This window comes from Corvus hawaiiensis, chromosome 13 (genome assembly GCF_020740725.1).
Source record: "Corvus hawaiiensis isolate bCorHaw1 chromosome 13, bCorHaw1.pri.cur, whole genome shotgun sequence".
NCBI lineage: Eukaryota > Metazoa > Chordata > Aves > Passeriformes > Corvidae > Corvus > Corvus hawaiiensis.
In genome coordinates, this window is record NC_063225.1 from 18,787,748 (window position 1) to 18,809,966 (window position 22,219).

The 22,219-nt window shown below is 44.6% G+C and overlaps 1 long non-coding RNA gene across 2 annotated transcripts; it reads right to left on the reverse strand.

Moving 5' to 3' along the window:
- Window positions 1-8,377: 8,377 nt before the first annotated feature.
- Window positions 8,378-10,680, reverse strand: LOC125332918. 2 transcript variants are annotated; one of them, XR_007206666.1, is made up of 7 exons: window positions 10,610-10,645; window positions 10,490-10,531; window positions 10,351-10,395; window positions 10,205-10,248; window positions 10,083-10,123; window positions 9,958-9,998; window positions 8,378-9,853 (listed from the first exon to the last, which is right to left on the reverse strand). It is a non-coding gene; the product is annotated as an uncharacterized LOC125332918 (long non-coding RNA). The 2 variants fall into 2 exon arrangements; XR_007206667.1 differs by having other exon boundaries at window positions 10,205-10,275; window positions 10,490-10,680.
- Window positions 10,681-22,219: the final 11,539 nt, after the last annotated feature.

A 22,219-nucleotide genomic window follows, 5' to 3' on the forward strand; every position in this document is an offset into this window, starting at 1 on the left:
AGCCCGAGCGTCTCGGCTCCTGGGGCCAGGCACTTGCTTCTTTCCTTCCTATAGAAAAACGCCAGCTCGTTATTTTCAAAACCTGCTGATCTCTACTCCCAGCTTCTTATATTGCTGTATGCGACAGAGTAGAGAGAGGGCTGGCGCATTTCAAAATGAATTTACATCTAAATCAGTAGCATTTGCCTATAGATGTAAAAGTGAAGAACTTAACAGGTTTTAGTATTCTGCACACATCCCTCCCTGGGAGGAATGGTAAAAAGTTAAAAACAAATGAAATTTAAAAAGTAGAAAGTTAGAAACAAAGTTACAACGGCAGAAATTTAGAAACAAACAAAGAGGTAAAATACAAGAAACAAACAAATTTCTAAAGGTAGAAAGTTAAAAACAAACAAAGTTAGAAACAACAAAAAAATAGAAACAAACAAAATTAGAAAGGTAGAAATTTAGAAACAAAGTCAGAAAGGCAAGTGTTGAGCCTTTGACAGGGTACCCTTCCTTCTTGGTCCAGGGTGAAAGAGCAGAGGAGGCTGCTGTTCTGCTAAGTTCTTTATTTCACGGTCTCACAGCTGTCTCGAAGGCAGAATGGGGTTACATGATAAAGCCAAGCAGCAGCAGCAGGCAAAACCAGCTTCTTCTATATGCTCCATACGCTATATTTTTTCTTACAGAAGTGTGGATTATATTTGTTAATTGACCAGTAAGATTAACACGCAGTTCTAGTTTTCTTAACCCATCCTGGTCTAATTCTAACACTCGTAAGCCTCACACAAGTGTTACATCTGTATTACACAGATCTGCACATACAGTTTCTATCAGCTCTTATTGTTTATGTGAACACTCCATCTAAAAAATGTGAACAGTGTAATTCTATCTAGATTTTGTCTAAAGTAAAGAATTCTGTGAAAAGGTAACACTGCTGCAGCAAGAGCTGTGTTTAAGATCTCTGCTACAGCTTTTTCATGTTTAAGGCACTTAGCATCTATTTCTACTAAAAGTTAAAAATCTGTATTTCTATTTCATTTTGGTGTGGCTTCATGGATGTCAGCTTGTCCAAAGGTTTTAATTCACACCTAATGCTTTGGCTTCCCTCTGGGCCTGAGGGAACTTCTCTAACAAGAAGGTTAGAAACAAAGTTAGAAAGGTAAAAGTTAGAAAGTAAAAAACAAATTTAGAAAGGCACAAAGTTAGAAATGTAGAGTGTTAGAAACAAACAAAGTTAGAAAAGTAAAAATGGGGAGAAAACCAAAGGTATAAAGTTTCAAAGTTACAAACAAAGGCAGAAAGGGACAAATCTACAAAGTTAGCAACAAACAAAGGTAGAAAGTGAGAAAGGTAGCAACAAAAATGGTAGGAATGTAGAAAGGTAGAAACAAGCAAAAGTAGAGAGTTAGAAACGTAGAAAGTCAGAAAAGTAGAAACAAAGATAGAAAGTCAGAGATGTAGAAAGTTAGAAACTACCAAAGGTAAAAATGAACAAAGGTAAAAAGAGAGAAAACTTTGAAAGGTGGTACAAAGTCATAAAAGTAGAAACAAAAAAGGTAGAAAGGCAGAAGGTCAGAATGGTAGAAATGAACAAATGTAGAAAGCTAGAAACATAGAAATGAACAAAGGTAGAAATGTAGAAAGTTAGAAATTAAGAAAGATGGAAAGATAGAAAGTTCAAATGGTAGAAACAAACAAACATGTCAAGTTAGAAATTTAGAAAGGTAGAAAGCAACAAAGGTAGAAATGTAGAAACTTAGAAATTAAGAAAGATGGAAAGATAGAAAGTTCAAATGGTAGAAACGAACAAACATGTCAAGTTAGAAATTTAGAAAGGTAGAAAGCAACAAAGGTAGAAATGTAGAAAGGTAGAGAGTCAGAACCAAACAAAGGTAGAAAGTTAAAAAGGTAGAAATGAACAAAGGTAGGAAGCTGGAGAGGCAGAAAGTGCAGAGGCTGGCAGCAGCCATTCCAGCCTTAACGAGAGCCCTGTGTGGGAGAGCAACTTGTTACATTGATCTTCCCTTTGCTAAAGGCCTTCTGCTCTCTTGGGAAAGATGCAGAGCAGGCAAATGGCTACAGGTAGAAGCACCAGGTGTGACTGTTTTTCCTTCACCTCCCAGAAAGCTGGGGGGTTTCATGTTTGAGTCAGTGGCCCAGAAGGGGCAGAAAGTCTGCCCTGACAAGTGTGGGCATGTATGTTTTGTCTTTCCCTGTGCCCATTCCCAAAACTCTCTTAAAACTTTCCCAAAATAGAAACACAGAAATACTGGGGCTTGTGTAATAAAGAGAGATCCTGCCTGAAGAAACAGTGGTCTCTGTTTGGTTTTTTCCAAGCTGCTACAGAAACCAACAAAGGTAGAAAGGTAAAAATGAACAAAGGAAGGAAGGTGAAAAAGGTAGTTCAAAATCTGTTTATGGCCCCATGAAAAAGAAGTTGCTTTGAGCTGAAAACCTAAGGAGGCTTTAGGCCCCTCCCTGCAGGCACAAATTCCCTCTCTCTGCTTCTTCTTTTTCTGGGGCTGCATTTTGGAGCAGCCCAAGCTCAGGGATCAATCAGGGAATAAAGAGGATTTTTTCCCTTCACCTCTGCTTCCCCAATCTCCTGTGGCCAGGGACATTTAACAGCCCCAATTTAAAGAGCTCTGACCTGCAGACAGCAGGAAAAAGCTGCTTTTTCCTCTGCTGATCCTCAGATGTGTTTTCAGTCCCTGCTAGGAGACTCCCTAATTCCAGCCCTGTAACAAAAGGCCCATTTTAAACCCAATATTCCTATTTCAGGCAGAGCTCGGGGGATTTTTGCTGAGTTTGAAGTTCCTGGAAGCCTTTGGCACTTTGCTTTCAGTGATCCTGGATCCAGCCCAGCAAGAGCTGCCCCAGATCTGGGGCAAGGTGGAAAGAAAGGAGCAGATTAAGATCCTAATCTTGATTCCATCACAGATTTTTTCATCACCAGTCCTGGTGAATCACTTTCACTTTTATTATTCCTCCTGTCCCATTCTCCATCTGGGAGATAAGATCTTCTTCCCTGGGCTTTTTTTTAAATTTAAGGTAGATTGCCCTGACACCTTCTGAGGGAGGATGGATTGACAGCTGAATGGATTTTAGTAGAGGAAACAGCTTTAAAAAGCCAGAAAAAATCTGTTTATGCCCCCATGAAAAAGAAAGTTGGTTTGAGCTGAAAACCTAAGGAGGCTTTAGGCTCTGTATAGTCCTGAATTAATGAGAGTTTCTGTTCTATTCCTAATTTTCAAAGCTTTTGCTTTTAAAGACAAAGTCCATATTAATGTTTTGTTCCAAGCTGGCCTCGAAATCTGGGACCTCAGCCGTGCTGTTCCCTAATCCCAGGGATTACCCAGCCCTTCTTTCCCTTGCATCCTAAATACCACACAAAAAAAGGGCTGAAGGGCTCATTTCAATTTTATCTGCAGTGGTTTTATCTCAAAACTTCCTCGAGTGTTTCTCCATTTCTCTTTGAATCTGGGGGCGAGGGGAGCAGCTCCTTTGGAGCTGTGATTTTCCCAGATTTCCCAGGCTTTACGGGAAGGGGAGGAACCCAAGGTCGTTTCCCTCAGTCAGGAATTTTGCTGTGGGAATTCAGCTGCTCTCCAGGCAGTTCTTCTGTCAAACCATTAATCAGCTTGGAAAAGCTGATTAATCCATGTAGGGGCTGTGGAGAGAAGGATACAAAGGAACTTTTCCATGATTTTGGGGCTTGAAGAGCGACTGAATTTCCCTCGAAGCTGGGAAGGGCCTGAGGATGATAAAGCAAAGGAGCAGCTTCATCTCTCCCTGGCAGAGAGCTCTGGGCTCCATTATGGATACAAATCAATCCCAGCAGGATTTCAAAGGGTTTCTTTAGGATGTCAGGTCCCTCTTTATCAGATCCCTGCTGGGATTCAGGGCCTGCCTGGTCACGGGGTGCTTTGATAAGGGCTGGATTTAAATCCCAGATCTGAGAGCAGACATGAAAGTTCCCTGGGTTTCTAAGGGTTGAAAAGCTCGAGCTGGATTTGCTGCAGAGCTGAAAAATCAGGATAAGAGAGAGCAAGGAGTGGCCAGCAGGCTCAGGCTCCTGATCACGCCCCTGGGATCCATGGGATCCATAGGATCCATGGCCTCTGGCACGCTGCTCCAGCACCCTGCAGGGTGACTGACAGCCAGGCAGGGGAAGGAGCCACCAGCAGCTCTGCGATGCGCACCATCGTTCACCTTGCACGTGGCCTAAACAGCCACCAAGCCCTGATGGACTGACTGAACCTAAAATATCGGAGAGATCTCAGTTTGCACTCCAAATTCCCTGCAGCCTGTTCCCTTCCTGATCCATCCCTTGAAGCAGCAAGAGTGGAATTCCTTCCATGGTTGCTCTTTCCCTCCTGTTTTCCACTCAACAAGAAAAAGCAGCCACGTGAACAGGAGTAAAAGCCCCAAACCCACAAAAAAGCACATTCTCAGCATCACTAATCCCTGCCAAATTGCCAGGAACCTTCCAAAACTACATCCAAGCTTGGAAACAGGGATCCAGTTGTTTGTTTAAGCAGCTATTGATCCAGTCTCTTCCAGCTAATTAAACTATTCACTATTTAAACTAATTAAACTGCTCATCCTGCTCGTGGCAGCCAGAGGCAAAGAAGAAATCGTGTCTAGATTAAATGGTGATGGTGAATGTGCCCATCCCAGTCCTTGGAGAGGTTGGAATTGCATCCCTGTTCCTCTGCTCTCTTTTCCTTCCTTTTTCCTGCAGTAATTCCCACCCGGATTCCTCAGCTCCAGCTCTCTGAGCAGCCTCAGGGGGAGCATTTAATCCCCTTGGAGCCAACTCCATTTGTTGCATCCTTCATGCCTCAACCACCCCTAAAAGCAGGGAAGTGCTGATGGGCAGTGCAGCTGGTTCCACTCGGGAATGCTTCCAGTGGAACAGCGAGGGAATTCTGAGAAGCTTCCACCCACTGCACGTTATTGCTGGATAAAAGGTGAGGCAGCAAAGGATCAACAAAGGGAGATTTCAGCAAGACAAAGTCCAGACAAAGAGGCTGCAAGTGTGGCTGGGGCTGCTAAACTGGGAAAACTGCAAGGTCAGGCTGTGGGAACATGGATTATACTGAGGTCTGGAAATGGTGTTGGGAAGAGAGGGAGAAGGAGAGAAAGGGCCCAAAGTAACTGCACAACGAATTTCCTTGCCATGAGCCAGGCTCATTCCCTGAGCTGACCAATATCTCCGAGCTCCCCTTCATGGCACAGCCCTGCCAGTAAAGAACAGAAGTTCCTGCTGCTCCCACTGGAATTCTGTAGCGTGCCTGGCATTCCATACGTTCTGCTGCCTGAGAATTCCTGCAGCCGTCCTTGGGAAGAGCAGTTCACTGCCACAGGAGGAACAAGAGGAAAGCAGTTGCCACTCTCGGGTTCTGTGCTCTGTAAAAAGTAAAACCAGATAAAGATCAAAGCTCCATAAAGCTAGAACCATCTCCAACCTCGGGACAGCCCTTCTGTGGGAAAAGCGTGGATGGGCAATTAGGAAGGAGATCATCATGCAAATGGGCAAGGGGGGGGAATTAAATTCTGCTGCTTTCTGATTGAGGCCTGCTTCAATTTGCAGCCTTTATAATATCAGTTTAATGGGACTTTTTGTGCTTTAAAGAGGTTTTTATTAGCTGGGGGTTGTCCCTGCCTGGACTGAGGCACAGCACAATGAGTCTCCTGCCTCCTGAAGCCGTGTTGTTATCCCGGCATCTGAAATTAAAAACCAGCACTCTGGGAAACCTCTCTACTCTGAGGAGAAGTGTGTTTGGGTCTGTGGAGAGCCTGGAACAGCTCTGAGAGACACCAAACATCCTGTGGATCCCAATAAACAGCAAAACATTCCAGCAGCTCCTTCCAACACCGCCCTTGTAGGGAACTCTGTCACCCCAGTGGGTATTTGTGGGAGTAAGGAAGAAATCCCACTGATGACCTCAGTGTGATCACCTCTGGTTCTTCTGGGGATAAATCTCCTTTATCCTTCTGAGAGAATAAAGGAATCCAATGCTGCCTTAATCCCCTGCTCCTCGGAGTCTGGATTTCCGGAATCCATCTCCTGGCCCAGCATGGGAAGGGTGGTCCAGCGCTGGAACAGCTGCCCAGGGCAGTGGTGGAGTCACCAACCCTGGAAGTGCTCATAAAATACATGGATATGGCACTTGAGTGTTCATAAAATACATGGGTAAATACATGGGTAAATACACAGATAAATATATGGATAAATGTATATGGATAATCCATGGATAAATATGTATGGATAAATATGTATGGATAAATACATGGCACTTGAGGTCATGGGTTGATGTGACCATGGTGGTGGTTGATGTTTGGACTTGATGATGCTAAAGGCCTTTGCCAGCCTCAACAACCCCAGGATTCCGTGATTTTCTGCCTTTTTCTCCTGCTCTGGGGCTGAGAAACTCCTTGAGCGGAGCAGCAGTGGGAGCAGGGAGCCACAGGCTGCACATCAGAGCTCTGCAGGCACTTTTAATCCACCTCTCTTCATGTTCATGGAAGATGGCACAGGAAATCTCTCAGCCCCAAAGCATCTCCCAGCTCTGCACATCCAGGACAAACCCGAGGTGAATGATCCCCTCTGTGCTCCTTCCAGAGCCATTCCAGCGGCAATCAGAGGCAGCAGTTCCTAGAGAAACGGCTCCTATCCAATTTAGGAGCCTTCCCTTGGGGAGGAGCCATCCATTTCCCCTTCTACCTGTCATATACTATATATAAAAAGAAGAAAAAATAATAGAGTCTGGTGCAGCAGTAGAACTTTTAATGCGCCCTGGGAGTAAAAATTTTATATGTAAAACTTTTTTTTTTCACTCCCAGGGAGCATTAAAAGTTCTACTGCTGCTTTTTTAAAATTTAAGCTATAAATAAAAATAAAGTTTATTTCTAAAATAAAAGTTAGAAATAAAGTTAAAGAGAAAGAGGAAAGTAAAGTTGAAAAGTTAGGGTTAGAGGGAAAGAGAAAAGCAAAGCTAAAGAGTTAGAGAGAGAGAGAAAAGTAGAGTTGGAGAGAAGAGGAAAGAGAAAAGTAGAGAAGCACAGGAATAAAGACAAACAGAGGAACAAAGAAACAGAATTAAAGAGAAAAATAGAGAAGGACAGAAACAGAGTTAAAGAGAAAGAGACCAATAAGGAGAAAGAGAAAAGCAAAGAAACAGAGTTCTAGAGCAGCAAAGAAATGGAGTCAAAGACAAACAAGGAAATAGTTAAAGAGAAATAGGAAAATAAACCTAGAGAGAAACATAATTAGAGAGAAACATAATTGGAGAGAGTGAGAAGAAGAGAAACTGAGAGACAGAGGTAGAAACAGTGAGAAAAAGAAAGACACAGAAATAACGATAGACAGGGAAAAGTAAAGTGAGGAATAGACTAAAAAGTAAAGCAAAGCAAGAAATACAGTGAAAAAATGACTAAACCACACCAAAGAAAGACGGGGGGGGGGGGGGGGGAGGGGGAGGGGCCTGGATATCTTTATTAGGGTTTATTCAACTTTATTGAATGGATTTTTGTATTTACACTCTAGCACAATATACAGAAACAACAATGTATACAAATAAAGTACAAATACAATCCATATACACACTGGTAAAAGTCCAATTTGCATACAGAGCAATACATGGAAATGCAGCAGCAAACACAAATACAGACCAATACAGAGCAACACAAGCCAAATACATATCAATACAATATAACAATTTTTCTATTTCTGGAAAACTTGCTACATTTTGTTTTATTGTTAGAGGAAACCCAAAACAACAGCACCACAGGGAGAACTTAACAGTCATCCACCACACACACCTCTTTCAGGTTCCACACAACCCCACCATTGCTCTCATCTCAATCACTCTCCTCACCCTGGCCCCTTGGGAACGGGGTTCCTGGGAGCCTCCAAATCGTCCTGCCTGACAAAACCCCGGCACGGTCCGCACCCAAACTTTGGCAATGAACATCGCCTCGCAGACTGGCCGGGACTGAGGAAAAAAAAACCCAGCCGGGGGGGGGGAAAAAAAAAAAAACAGCTGGGATTTTTTTATTCTAAATTTAAAAATGTATTGAAAAACCTGAAAGGCAAAAACCAAACACACAAGGTTAGAACCATTCCACACACACACACACACCTCTCAGCTTCCACACAATCCCACCATCATCTCAACCACTCTCCCCACCCAGGCCCCTCGGAAACAGGGTTCCCGAGACCCTCCAAATCATCCTGCCTGACAAAACCCCGGCCCTGGCACGGTCCACACCCAAACCTTGGCGATGAACATCGCCTCACAGACCGGCTGGGACCGAGGAAAAAAAAAACCGAGCCAGGGAGTGGGGGGGGAATCCCAGCTGGGGTTTTTTTATTCTAAATTTAAAAATGTATTGAAAAATCTGAAAGGCAAAAACCAAACACACAAGGTTAGAACCATTCCACACACACACTCTCACAGGCAGACACAACCACATAGGCAGACACAACCTCTCACACACAGATACAGACAGTCACACGCTCTTCAGCTTACACACTGACTGCAGCCATTCATCAAAACACTCCACCAATGAAGATACTTTGATACATCTTCCCCAGCTGCCGCTCCTCGACGTCGAACTGTAGATTCTGGGAAAAATCGGTAGCATCGGTGACCGTGGAGATCCAAAGCTGCTTCGGGACCTGCAAGAAAATGTGAAGCGGTCAGAGAGTGGCCCATGGCTAGGAGTTATCCCCACACCAGGCCCATAAATTTTCTGCCCAAAACCCCATAGAAAATAGATGAACCCTTAAGTTTTATGACTGTTCTACCTAACTGTGACTCTACGTGCCAGGGCAGGGTGGCTCCGACCCTAAGCGGCGCACGGACGGGCGGCACCCCAAATTAAGGAAAAATGACACGAGGGCTCGAGATGAGTCTCCAGAAGATTAATTCTCGAATGCAATACACTTAGAGGCGATGGAACCTACTGAAATACTGCGGTCACAGACGGAGGGTCCGATACCCTCCCTATAGAAGTCCAAGGGAATGGCATGTGAAAAGAAGCCAGTACCAAAACTGAGAAGGAAGATGGATGAGAACATCTTGTGTACTTCCTCCAGTCTCAAGAAGTAAGAAGGTAAAGATGTCAGAATAAGCCCCATCCGGGCAAGTAGGCAAGTAGAGTACAGCCAATACGGCCCAGAACAATGCAAAAAAATCACTGACATGCAACAAAGCCCTGTGACACAGAGGACAATGGACACTACATAACAAAGACACAACCTACAGAACATAGACATAAGTTGAAACTGCCCAGCAGTTTCACCTGATGGACCCAAGATTCCTACTGCAAGATGAGCCAGAGGCCAATGATGCCAAAGGAAAGAAAGCTCTATGGCAATAGCACATGATGGCAAAACATAAGTCCTTACAAGAAGTTAGTACCAGAGCTGTTAAGAGGATGCTCAGGAGGCCTAGAGAAGAAGGCAACAACGGCTAGGGGACCAGGGCGATCGCTCCGGACCCAAAGGCGAGCTCCTCAGGCAAAAAGATCCGCGATGACATTGAGACTCAGAGAAGGCCAATGACGTGAAGCTCGTGAGAACACAGAGACGGGTCGGAACTGTCCTGCCCGGCAAAAGGTCGGGTGATGCTGAGGAGAAACCCTCTCCCTTTACTTCCAAGGGGCCTATCCCGCTATGGCCCTCTCCTCTAAGCTAACTTCAAATTGCCTCCTGCAATTCCAAAGGGTTTTCCCTTGTCCCCACCACTGGTCCCAACACTTAGCTTTTGGAAGACAAGCTGACAAAATCCATCCTCAATGGAAATGAACACACGGGCGCCATGGATGTTGATACAGTCCCCAGGGTCTGTTTCGGTGGCTGCAAAAATTCAGAAAAAAAATTCAGACCGTGATGAGATGTTCCAAAAGCGACCCCTTCTGCAAGGCCTCCCTCCCTCTTAAGGGCCGAGGCTCATCGCTTACTGGCCGCTTCCAAACTTCAGCTCTGCAGCTGCTCACAGTACCTAAGACAATAAAACAGAAAACGTCACTGTGGCCCTCGAGAATATTAATCCCCAGGGGTCCTCCGCACCGGTACCCCGGCTCACCTCAAATCTTCATCCGATTCCAGAGGCAGCCCAGAAAATACCTGCAAAGCAAAAAGGTACATGCTTAGCACACTGCCACATACAGCTCACCTATTACTTGCCCCACTTAAAGGCCAACTCACCTGATTGTCTCTATTTCTTGGCATGTCCAAGGCAGCAGCAGCACCTGCAAAGAAACAAAGCAAAAAACATCCTGAAAGACTCTGAAATCACAACCTCCCCCCTCCAATTAAAGTACACTGCACCTATACCTTAAGCTTGCACCCACCTGGCTGCCAGCATCCCAGACCAGGACATCTTGCCGGTGGACCACCTAAAATGCACAAAAAATAACAGATGCTTAGAGCTGCACCAGAAATTGATAATTGAGCAAGAAAAACTAGTTCAGTCCACCGGTCACCACTTACCTCGCTCACTTCACCTTGACAGCTGAGATCCGGCTTGACCTCCTAAAAATAAAGACAAAGAACAATGCTGGAACACAGCCACCATTTACACTTGCCCCACAAACACAAATGGTGACTGACCTTCCGGTGGGAACCCCCTCACCCGGTCCAGGGCGCGCTGCCACGGATTTAATCCCTCCGCATCTGAAAGAAAGCAATGACAAAAGTCAAAGGGCTGCATGAGAACTTAACAGCTCCAGCCATCTTGTGTCAATCTAGGAATACCATCTAGAGGCCAAACTACAGCCTACATCACAAATTACAAGTCCCCAGGCCTTGTCCTATTACACCCATATGCCAGACCGTGCAGCAGGGCAGAGCAGCTCCGGGCCAAAGTCATGCAGATACCTGTGACACAGGAAAGGACAAAGGAGGGGATGCAATGAAGAGAGAAAACTCTCGGCAAGAAGAACGATCGCAAGGGCCGAGAGAACGAGGAATGAGATGACCTAGGTGAGACCGACTGTCTCGGTTTTGAAAGACAGGTGTCTGCTAAGGAAGGCAGAAGCCCCCTTGAAGTGGCAGATATAACCCCTTTTTCCTCTAAGTTATTATATTTTGAAATCAAGGGCCTTTAGGCAAAGATGTGGGAAATAGGAATAACAGTTCTTTACTATATATATATATATATATGTATATAACCAGTCAAACAAAACAACAACAACTATGGCAGTAACAGCAAACACAAACCCAGTCCCAGCCTTCTCGGCTGTCAGGCCCTTTCCCCTCGGGTGCAGTTCCGCTCGCAGCCGGCAGGGGCGCTGGCGGCTCCCGGTGAGCAGGGCAGGTGCGATGGTTCCCCCGCGGCTGCAGGGGGCGCTCCGGAGCGAGCTCGGGAAACACGCGGCACCGGTGCCCTGGGATCCCGGGAAGGGATGGGACAAAGGCTTCACAAACCGCTGGGCAGCCGATCCCGGGCTCTCAGGAACAGCAGGCTGGAACGGCAGGCTGGAGCAGCAGGCTGGAGCGGCAGGCTGGAGCGGCAGGCTAGAACGGCAGGCTGGAGCGGCAGGGATGAGCACAAATCCCGGGTGGCAGAAGAGATGTATCCAGATGGGAGAACCCCACGGAGGCCCAGGCAGGCAGGGTGAGCAGGGCTACAGCGTAGCGAAAGCTCGAAGCAGCAGCGGGGCAGGGCAGCCACAGCCCGGTCTCCAGCAGGGCAGGGAAAGCGGCTTTTGGGGTCCCGACGTTGTTTCCAGCAGGAAGAAAGAACGGCCAAAAGAAAGAAACAGCAGCTCCTTTCTCTGCAGCTTCTTTCTCCGGACGCTCAGAGCGAACTGACCCCACACCCAGGTGTAGACAAAGGAGTAGCCAGGCCCGCCCCACTCCCCTTTTTTTCTTTCTTAAGTACAGCTATTTGTCCCCTAGCAACATGCATATGGGAGAAAATTCCTTTAACAGGAAAAAAACTAAGACTAAACTAAAACCCCAACATTATCCACCCCGAATTTTTTCCCATACTAACATGTTACATGAAACTTAACTTTTTTAACCATATAAATCTATGCATTACCCAAATTATATACAAATATACATGCTGATACTGATACAAGTACAGAGCCGTGGGTAGTTCACCCTAAAACAAGGTCCCCTTGAGGTAAGCATCGGGTCTCTCCATCCTTTTGCATCACCCACCAGGTGCAACCTGGTCCCTGAGCAAAAACGATCCCACGGATAGGTTTGTCTTTGCTCAAGGCAGACTTTACCCAAACAGTTTTTCCAAGCATACCTCTCATGTGCACCACTGGAACCTTATCTCCGTCTGTTGTTTGTAGGGGTTCGGATTGGGCAGGGCCTGCTCGGCTGGTGGAACCTCGAGTGTTAACTAACCAGGTGGCTCTTGCTAAATGCATCTCCCAGTTTTTGAAAGTCCCCCCACCCAGTGCCTTCAAGGTGGTTTTAAGTAGTCCATTACACTGCTCAACCTTCCCAGCTGCTGGTGCATGGTAAGGGATGTGGTACACCCACTCAATGCCATGTTCTCTAGCCCAGGTGTTTATAAGGCTGTTCTTGAAATGAGTCCCATTGTCAGACTCGATTCTCTCAGGGGTGCCATGCCTCCAAAGGACTTGCTTTTCCAGGCCCAGGATGGTGTTCCGGGCAGTAGCATGAGGCACAGGGTAGGTCTCCAGCCATCCAGTGGTGGCTTCTACCATTGTGAGCACATAGCGCTTGCCTTGGCGGGTTTGAGGCAGTGTGATGTAATCAATCTGCCAGGCCTCCCCATACTTGTATTTGGACCATCGCCCACCATACCACAGAGGCTTCACCCGCTTGGCCTGCTTGATTGCAGCGCATGTCTCACAATCATGGATAACCTGGGAGATATTGTCCATGGTTAGATCCACCCCTCGGTCTCGTGCCCACCTATAGGTGGCATCTCTGCCCTGATGACCTGAGGCATCATGGGCCCATCGAGCTAGGAACAGTTCTCCTTTATGTTGCCAATCCAAGTCTATCTGGGACACCTCTATTTTCGCAGCCTGATCTACCTGCTTGTTGTTACGATGTTCTTCATTAGCCCGGCTCTTGGGGATGTGAGCATCTACATGACGGACCTTCATGGATAGCTTCTCTACCCGAGTGGCAATGTCTTTCCACTCTTCAGCAGCCCAGATTGGTTTTCCTCTGCGCTGCCAGTTTGCCTTATTCCACCTTTCCAGCCAACCCCACAGAGCATTGGCTACCATCCATGAATCAGTGTAGAGGTAGAGCTTTGGCCACTTCTCTCTTTCAGCTATGTCCAGAGCTAATTGGACAGCTTTGAGCTCAGCAAATTGGCTCGATCCACCTTCTCCTTCAGTAGCCTGTGCAACTTGTCGTGTGGGGCTCCATACAGCAGCTTTCCATTTCCGGCTAGCGCCTACAATTCGGCAGGAACCATCAGTGAAGAGGGCGTACTGTCTTTCACTCTCTGGTAGCTCGTTATATGGTGGGGCTTCTTCGGCACGTGTCACCTGCTCCTCTTCTTCTTCAGAAGATAACCCAAGAGTCTCACCTTCCGGCCAGTTTGTAATTATTTCCAAGATCCCAGGGCAACTTGGGTTTCCAATACGGGCACGCTGTGTGATGAGAGCAATCCATTTGCTCCAAGTAGCGTCGGTGGCGTGATGCGTGGAGGGAACCTTTCCTTTGAACATCCACCCCAGCACTGGTAGTCGGGGTGCCAGGAGGAGTTGTGCCTCTGTGCCAATTACTTCTGAGGCAGCCTGGACTCCTTCATAAGCTGCCAGGATTTCCTTCTCTGTGGGAGTGTAGTTGGCTTCAGATCCTCTGCAGCTTCGGCTCCAGAATCCCAGTGGTCGGCCCCGAGTCTCACCAGGCACCTTCTGCCAGAGGCTCCAGGACAGACCATTGTTCCCGGCTGCAGAGTAGAGCACGTTCTTCACCTCTGGTCCTGTCCTGACTGGGCCAAGGGCTACGGCGTGAGCAATTTCCTGTTTGATCTGGGCAAAGGCTTGCTGCTGTTCAGGGCCCCAGTGGAAATCATTCTTCTTGCAGGTAACCAGGTAGAGAGGACTCAAGATCTGGCTGTACTCAGGAATGTGCATCCTCCAGAAACCTATAGCGCCTAGGAAAGCTTGTGTTTCCCTCTTGTTGGTCGGTGGAGACATTGCTGTGATCTTACTGATGACCTCAGTGGGAATCTGACGTCGTCCATCTTGCCACTTTACTCCCAGGAACTGGATCTCTCGGGCAGGTCCCTTGACCTTGCTCTTCTTGATGGCAAAACCAGCTTGCAGGAGAATTTGAATTATTCTCTCTCCTTTCTCAAACACTTCAGTTGCGGTGTTCCCCCACACAATGATGTCATCAATGTACTGCAGATGTTCTGGAGCCTCACCCTTTTCTAGTGCAGTCTGGATCAGTCCATGACAGATGGTGGGACTGTGCTTCCACCCCTGGGGCAGTCGGTTCCAGGTGTACTGCACGCCCCTCCAGGTGAAGGCAAACTGAGGCCTGCACTCTGCTGCCAGAGGAATGGAGAAAAAAGCATTGGCAATGTCAACAGTGGTGTACCACTTCGCTGCTTTGGACTCCAGCTCGTACTGGAGCTCCAACATGTCCGGCACGGCAGCGCTCAGCAGTGGAGTCACTTCATTCAGGGCACGATAGTCCACAGTCAATCTCCATTCCTCGTCAGACTTGCGCACAGGCCAGATGGGGCTGTTGAAGGGTGAGTGGGTCTTGCTGACCACCCCTTGGCTCTCCAGCTCGCGGATCATCTTGTGGATGGGGATCACAGCATCTCAATTTGTCCGATACTGCCGGCGGTGCACTGTCGAGGTGGCAATTGGCACTCGTTGCTCTTCCACTTTCAGGAGCCCAACTGCAGAAGGATTCTCTGATAGTCCTGGCAGGGTGTTCAATTGCCTAATGCCCTCTGCCTCCACAGCAGCAATCCCAAATGCCCACCTGAGTCCTTTCGGGTCTTTGTAATAGCCATTCCGGAGGAAGTCTATGCCCAGAATACACGGGGCCTCTGGGCCGGTCACAATCGGATGCTTTTGCCACTCCTTCCCAGTCAGGCTCACCTCAGCTTCCAAAAGGGTCAACTGCTGTGATCCCCCAGTCACCCCAGCAATGGATACAGGTTCTGCCCCCACATGTCCCGATAGCATTAAAGTACACTGTGCCCCAGTATCAACCAATGCATCATATTTTTGTGGCTCTGATGTGCCAGGCCATCGGATCCACACCGTCCAGAAAACTCGGTTCTCCCGTGCCTCTTCCTGGCTAGAGGCAGGGCCCCTCTAGCCCTGGTTATCATTCTTTCCCTGGGCGTACATGCTCGAGGTACCTTCAAGGGGATCCGACATATCATCCTCCCTTCTGTAATACCTGGCAGCTCGGTCACGGGAGGCTGAGGCTACCTTCACCTTAGCGGAACCCCCTCGGTTCGTGCCTCCCTCCTTGAGTTCACGCACCCGCGCTGCCAGGACAGAGGTGGGTTTCCCATCCCACCTTCTCATGTCTTCCCCATGCTCACACAGGAAAAACCACAGCTCAGCTCGTGGGGTGTACCCTCTCTCTCTAGCAGGGGGACGACGGGCTCTGACTTGGGGGCCTGTGACTCGCACTGGTGCCACACTGACCCTCCTCATCTCCTCCCTCATCTCCTCCCTCATCTCCTCCCTCATCTCCTCCCTTATCTCCTTCATCTCCTCTTTGAGAGGACTGCTATAACTGTCACTGCTAAGGTAAATACTGGCACCCTGCTATAGCCTGATTATGTACAGTACTTGCATATTGTATCACAGATTATTGTGAATGCTGAGTGGTTTTGGCCTACTATTATTTATTTGGAGGTGGAAAAGATCTTTCCTAAGCTTTTTCTTTAACCAAAAACCAGGCAAAATATTTTTCCAAATGACAGTTCCTGATGCAGTCTGACATGTCATTTGACGTCCCCCTGCCTCTCAGTCACCACAAGGTCCGTGAAGAACATTATAGTATTACATTTCCAGAATATACTCTTTTATTCTCTGCAAACAAGCCAGCCAAAGAATTACATGGTTTGTTTTAACTGCTAGCAATGTTTCATTCTCCAGCATTATCCTTTAAACACTAGATGGTGCTCCTTTCCTCTTGCACATTCACTATTTTTGTTCCCCTCTCAAAATGGAAAAAAGATACAAGCTGTGAATAAGCAGGGAAGTTTAGCTGCAGTTTCTGATTCAGTAGGAAAGATTTTATTTAACTTCAGTTAACTGGCTCATCTAACACCAGTTGAGTATATGACAACATTAATACATTGGCTTTACTGGTTTTTGCTATTGTTGCACTACATTTTGTCAAGAACTCTTCATTGTGAAAAAGCAACAATTATACAATTCAGTGAATGGCAGCATTGATTTCTAGTTGGACATCTGTGATCTGACTTGTGAAGATATCCAGGCAAGTTGGTAGCCATGTAGAGGAGAAAGGGTCAAACTAGACCCCTTATGAATAGAAAAGCAGGAATTACTTAACTGTGGCAAGGAGCTGAGCAATCCATATGCACATAATCTTTGGCCTGACAGGATTCATGTGGATCCCCACTGGCTGGAGAGCTACTACAGGGCTTGGCAGGAATGCTGAAGAGGAAAAGCAGAATTTCAAGTACTGTTGTAGACATTAAATGATTAATGGATAAGAGATATAACCAAAGATAATGATGCAATTAATAAAACACAATTATTTCAGCTGCTTACCGTGTAGCTTACTTCCATTTATATAGACTTTCTTTATATTATTACATAAATGGATATACTTCCATGTCATACTTCATTCCTTTGAAGAACCAAAATATGTATATATATAATGGGGACTTATAGTAGTGTCCAGTAAAAAGAAAGATTCTGTGATCACCTAGATTTACATCTGATTACAACTGCTAAATAGCAGTTATACAGCCCATTAGTGTCTTAAGTTGTGCTTACTTTCAGTACAGCATTTCAGAGGCCCAGCCAGTTTTCTCACCTGTCAATCACACTGTGGCCTTTTCCCTGACTTTCTAACTCATTTCTTAGTACACTGTAGCCTGGCTGACACCTTTCCATTGTATTAACTGCAACCATGAAATTGCATTTCTTCGGTAGCTCCCGAGCTTCCTTCTTTCCATGTACAGTAGCTGTGAATCACTTTCCTCCCTCGATTTAAGCTGTAATAGAAACCTCTTCAAAGACAGAACAGCTCATAACTGAAGCTTAATGCTGATGTCAGATAATTGCAGTCATGGGCATACTGAGAAACCTTCACTGTCTTGTTCCAGTTTTTTTTCCCAGGAATTGCAGGTAGTTACAAGGCCAGACAATGTGTGTGCCTTGGTGGATGGTTCTGTATTATCTTATAGCTACAGTTTACACACAATGCCCAGTGCCACCAGTACCCACGGCTGTAATTCTTATCCACACATGCTCTTCTTATTTCTTACCATTTAATCTTCACTTTGAATGACCATCTCACAGAAAGCTCGGATTCCTCTCCCCAGTCTTCAGATACTTACGTGAGGCTTAAAGGTGCAGTGGCAAGTTCAGTATAATCCACAGATGGAAAGTATGCTGTGAGTGAGAAATCCATTCCCTCTAGTTTCCATCTAGCATCAATGGGAAAGCAGCAGATAATGATGGAGAGCAAATCATTGCAGTGTTTGAACTTCAGTGGGATGAGTTCCAGCCTAAATGCTTTGGACAGAAATTTTTCTTTTGGTGTGGACCATGAACTGCTTAACATACTTATAGGTATTAGCTAAAAATTACATCAAACAGTCACACCAGCTCTTTGCAAATAAGCTTTTCTCAAACCTTTTAATTTTTGAATTCTTAACTTTATAACAAGTCCATTCATCACTTTTCAAGAAATAAATATTCCAGTAAAGGGTAACTGTATTTGTCGAACCTGAATGGGATCAAAAAACCCTAGGGATGGTTAACTGAAAGACACTTACGTAGTTTTAAAAAAAGAAAAAAGCTATAACTAGTATAATCTGAACTAAAAATAGGGAGATTTAGCCAGACTACTTGGTCTAGAATCTAGGCTACATTTGTCACATGAAAATTATTTTGCAGGAAATCTCTATTGCTATTTGTTTCCGCTCAAGACAAACATTACCAGGCAGCTTTTCCTGTGGTTTTCTGTTCTGGAGCTCCTGGCTTTGGCTTTGTAGAATGACAGGAAGGACATGGACAACTGAGGAAATACAGATACAAAAGTAAGTCAAAACATTTAAATCTGGAGCCAAACTAACCCCAAGTCCTGTCCAACTGAGGCAGATACTGAATAGTAGTGTTATTTTAAAAAAGGTAAGGAGAAAATTATCCCCTCATATCTAGACAACTGTTCTCCTGTTTCCAATGTTTCTAGAATTATATATGTCAAATTTGCAATTGTACTTGTCATAAAACGCTGTACATGTGTGATCAGTCTGAGGAGTGCCAGCTTACACCAACAGCACTGCATTCTATTGCCTTCTGGGGTACTCTTCACAAAGTGAGGGAATAGATACCCTACTCAAAGCCATTAACAGCTCTTGAAATCACTTTTGTTTGGAATCTTCTGTAGGCTTCACTGAGTTAACCTCAAACATTTACCAGAACAGCTACCCAGTCACAAGACTGCTGTGTACTGACATAACCCAGTTATTTCCTGCATGCAACATCTACACACAGAAGCAGGGCCTTTGGTGAGAAAAGGAGTATCTCAAGTAATGTATTCTGCAAAGGAAGCAGAAAAGAGAGAGTGCTGACAGAAGGGTGTTGAGAGAAGGCTGATGGAAGAACTGAGAATAAGTAAGGGGCAATGAGGACAATTAAGATGGCTTATTTACTGTCAGTGCATTGAGTGTCAATCCAGGTTCTTCAGTCCCAAATGAGGCACAGTTCCTGAAGGACACGGAAGCAGAACCAGCTCTGGCTGGCTACTTCTGATACAATGTTTTGGCAGGGTAATTGTGTACCTAAATACAGGGTTGTGCTGCTGTGGCTGTACTGCTGGGATTGAGGATACCCTCAGCACCAAGGCTTTCTGGTAGTATTTTACACCAGGGTATGGTTTGATAGTTGTTATATCTCTGTTCAAACATCCTCAAGGTACTGTTAGACATTGCAGTTACTGCTGAATAAACAAGCCTAAGTAAAAAACAGAAATGAGCCCCCAAAAATACCATTTTTGGGGACAAACTTAATTACAGTAATTACACTTAATTACACTAATCTTAAAGCAGAAAAAATGATAGTACTTAAAGTGGAATAGCTTTTTTAACCAAGAAAAGACTCCTTCTCATAGTATCTGGACACTCCCCTGTGCTTTTTGGCTGACTCTGGATACAAACTATACATCTTGTTCCTAGTTCAGTGATGGACAAAATACAACCCTCCAGAATAAAAACCTCTGCAAACACACACCCATGAAAAAAAATAGTTGGTGACACAGCAGTTTGGGCTCATCTTCCATAATCTATCTAAAATTTTGACCAAAATATCTTGTATCTTCTTGTGAACTTTGGAAAAGCTCTATTGAAAAAATCTACTAGTACTCTGCTTTTGCATTTCAACTGGATTGAAGACACAAATACAAAGAAGAGGAATTTCTATCCTCCAGATCCCAAAGTATTCCAGAAGCACATGTAGCTATTTCCATTCTGTTCATTTGCTTTCACTGACCATGTGCATTCAAAGAAGCATCAGGCTGAAATTCCATTCTCAGTGGTACTAGCATTTGAATACAATTTTTTTTTTGTTTAAACAAATTGTTTTTAGCAGCTCATTATGCTCATAGATAAAAGATGCAAACCAGTCAAATCATAAATCCCTGCTATGCATCACAGACAATTATAAATCAAAGCTGACACAAACCCCCAAACTTCTATTGTGAGCTAACAAAAATCATTAAAGAAAGGATAAAAATTGCTTCATGAGTTTAAAAAAAAAAAAAATATATATATATATATATATATAAAACAGGCAGCCAGCAACACTACTCCAGTGTCACAGTAGAAACAATGAAAAGAAGGATGGTCTTAAATAGAAACCACATCCCATTCACAAAAATGAGATCACCTATGAATCTTGATTTAAAATTATTGCCATGATTGTCTTTTCCTCCTGTCCCTGTAATGGCCTTCTAAGATAAAAAAGTTTAGAAATTGGCTGCCTCAGCAGTTGTGGAGGTGATTGAAGGTCCTGCTTGGGGGCAGGATAAATCATTAGATGTCCAGGGAAGTGACCTTGAATCACTTTCCTTTGGCATACCCTTCATTTCCCCCTTTTTTAGTGAAATATAAAAAGAAAGAAAGGCCATGAAGAATCGCATTTGTATGTTATTGGATCTGACATCAATTAAATAATTCCACCTGCTTTATATCTTAGGTAAATAGGATAAGGAAAGGTAGGAGATTTTGTAGGGTTCCAAATTCAGGGCACTGAATCAAGCTTCCTGGGTTTCATCAGCATTCATAACCCCCTCAGTTTCATTTTACTCAGTCAAGGTTTTTGCTAGGCTCTTCTCAGATAATAGGCTCAAATTTCCCTGCCCTGATATTCTCCAGGTGAATACAACAGAGGAACTGCAGAAACACTGGGTGTTCTATCTGATCTCTGCTGAAGATACAAATAAGAGTGAACCTTCAAAGGACACACTGATATTTTCAGAGGGATATAACAAATCTCAGGTTTCTTCCCAGAAGGAGTTTGAGCAAGTATTTCCTCTGGCTTTACCAGAATTTGTTTTGTCAAATGCTTACTCATAATGCCGAGGGCAGTGGCATTAGTGGGAAGCCTGCAGCCTCTTTGTGTACACAATGTCCTCATTTCAAGCAAGCAAATAAGAGGGAATGTTAGCTGAGTTCTGTACAGTTCTACAGGAAATAAAAATAGAGTGAGAACTCTGATGCCTGTGTTCTTTATGAGAACTCCAATGTTCTTTGTTTAGTGTAGTAAAGCACAGACTTTCAAACAAAATGTGTCAGGTACAGATGAAATGGCTAAGGAAGTTTTTTTGCATTTTTCAGTAGTCTCAGATTAGCTATTCATGTTTCAATAAGCTCTTCAAAACCAAAGGGACATACCAGAGATAATTACCAGTTCCCAATTCCCCTTCACTTATCTGTCATGCAAAGTTTTAAGGTTTCCTTCCATTTCATGTACAGTCTCATAAAGAATGAGAATTTACCTGCAGTAAATCTGTTTTCCATCTCTGCCTGTGTATTAGCATTTCTTCAGAAACAGAATAATTTATTATCTGCAGGTTTTGATTTTTTGTTTATGCATTCCATGCTTGAATAAAGTTAAATATTATTTAAGGACCTGATCTGATCTCAGCCTGCCTACTGAAGTGAGTAGGAGTCTTCCTGTGGAGATCCAGCCCCCATGGATATCTGCCTACTACAGAATTATCACAGTGAGAAAAGAACCTCCTCTAAGCAAATCAGGCCGAGCTTATGGCATTAATAACTCCCTGTTTAACTTGGTGAATTCCTTGGAAAGAAAGTAGCTCAAAACACATTACCTTCTCTGGACACCAATTATTCTCTTCGCTTTTTCAGTTAGAGGAGATAACTGGAAATGGAAAAAATACTGAGAATTAGTCACATGAGACTAAGTCAGTCCACTAGGAATATTCGCTAGCAAATTCCACAGAAAACCAAAGTTTGAAGATGTGTAGTAAGAGGGATTTGTGAATGCAAATTCTAATGCTGTTGTCATCATGAAGATATGGGAAATTACAATAGAGAATTTTTCTATACTTCCTTATCATATTTGGTTATATCATTAGAAAAACAATAATCACTAAAATCACCATAGAAGAGACGAAAAGTTTTAAACATATGAAAGCCCTCACTGAACTTCCTGGAACTGAATTTATTTCTGTGAATATACACATCAATTAACCTATTTGTTTAGGCAGAACAAAAACAGTCTTTCTGTTTCAAACTTCTAGAGGGAATTGTCTCTGAATCTACAGCTTTTTGTATGAACTTTATATCTGTATGAAGAAAAAGAAAGCATCATCATTTTCAGAAAACCCAAAACACCATTTTGGTTAAATTATCAATAATCATTTTCCTCTCAGGTCCTACTAGTCCACAGTGACAAAGTGGTCACAGTACCAAACCTGACAAACTTGAAGAGTTTGGACAACACTCTCAGGCACCTGGTGTGACTTTTGGGGTGCCCTGTGCAGAGCCAGGAGCTGGACTCGGTGATCCTG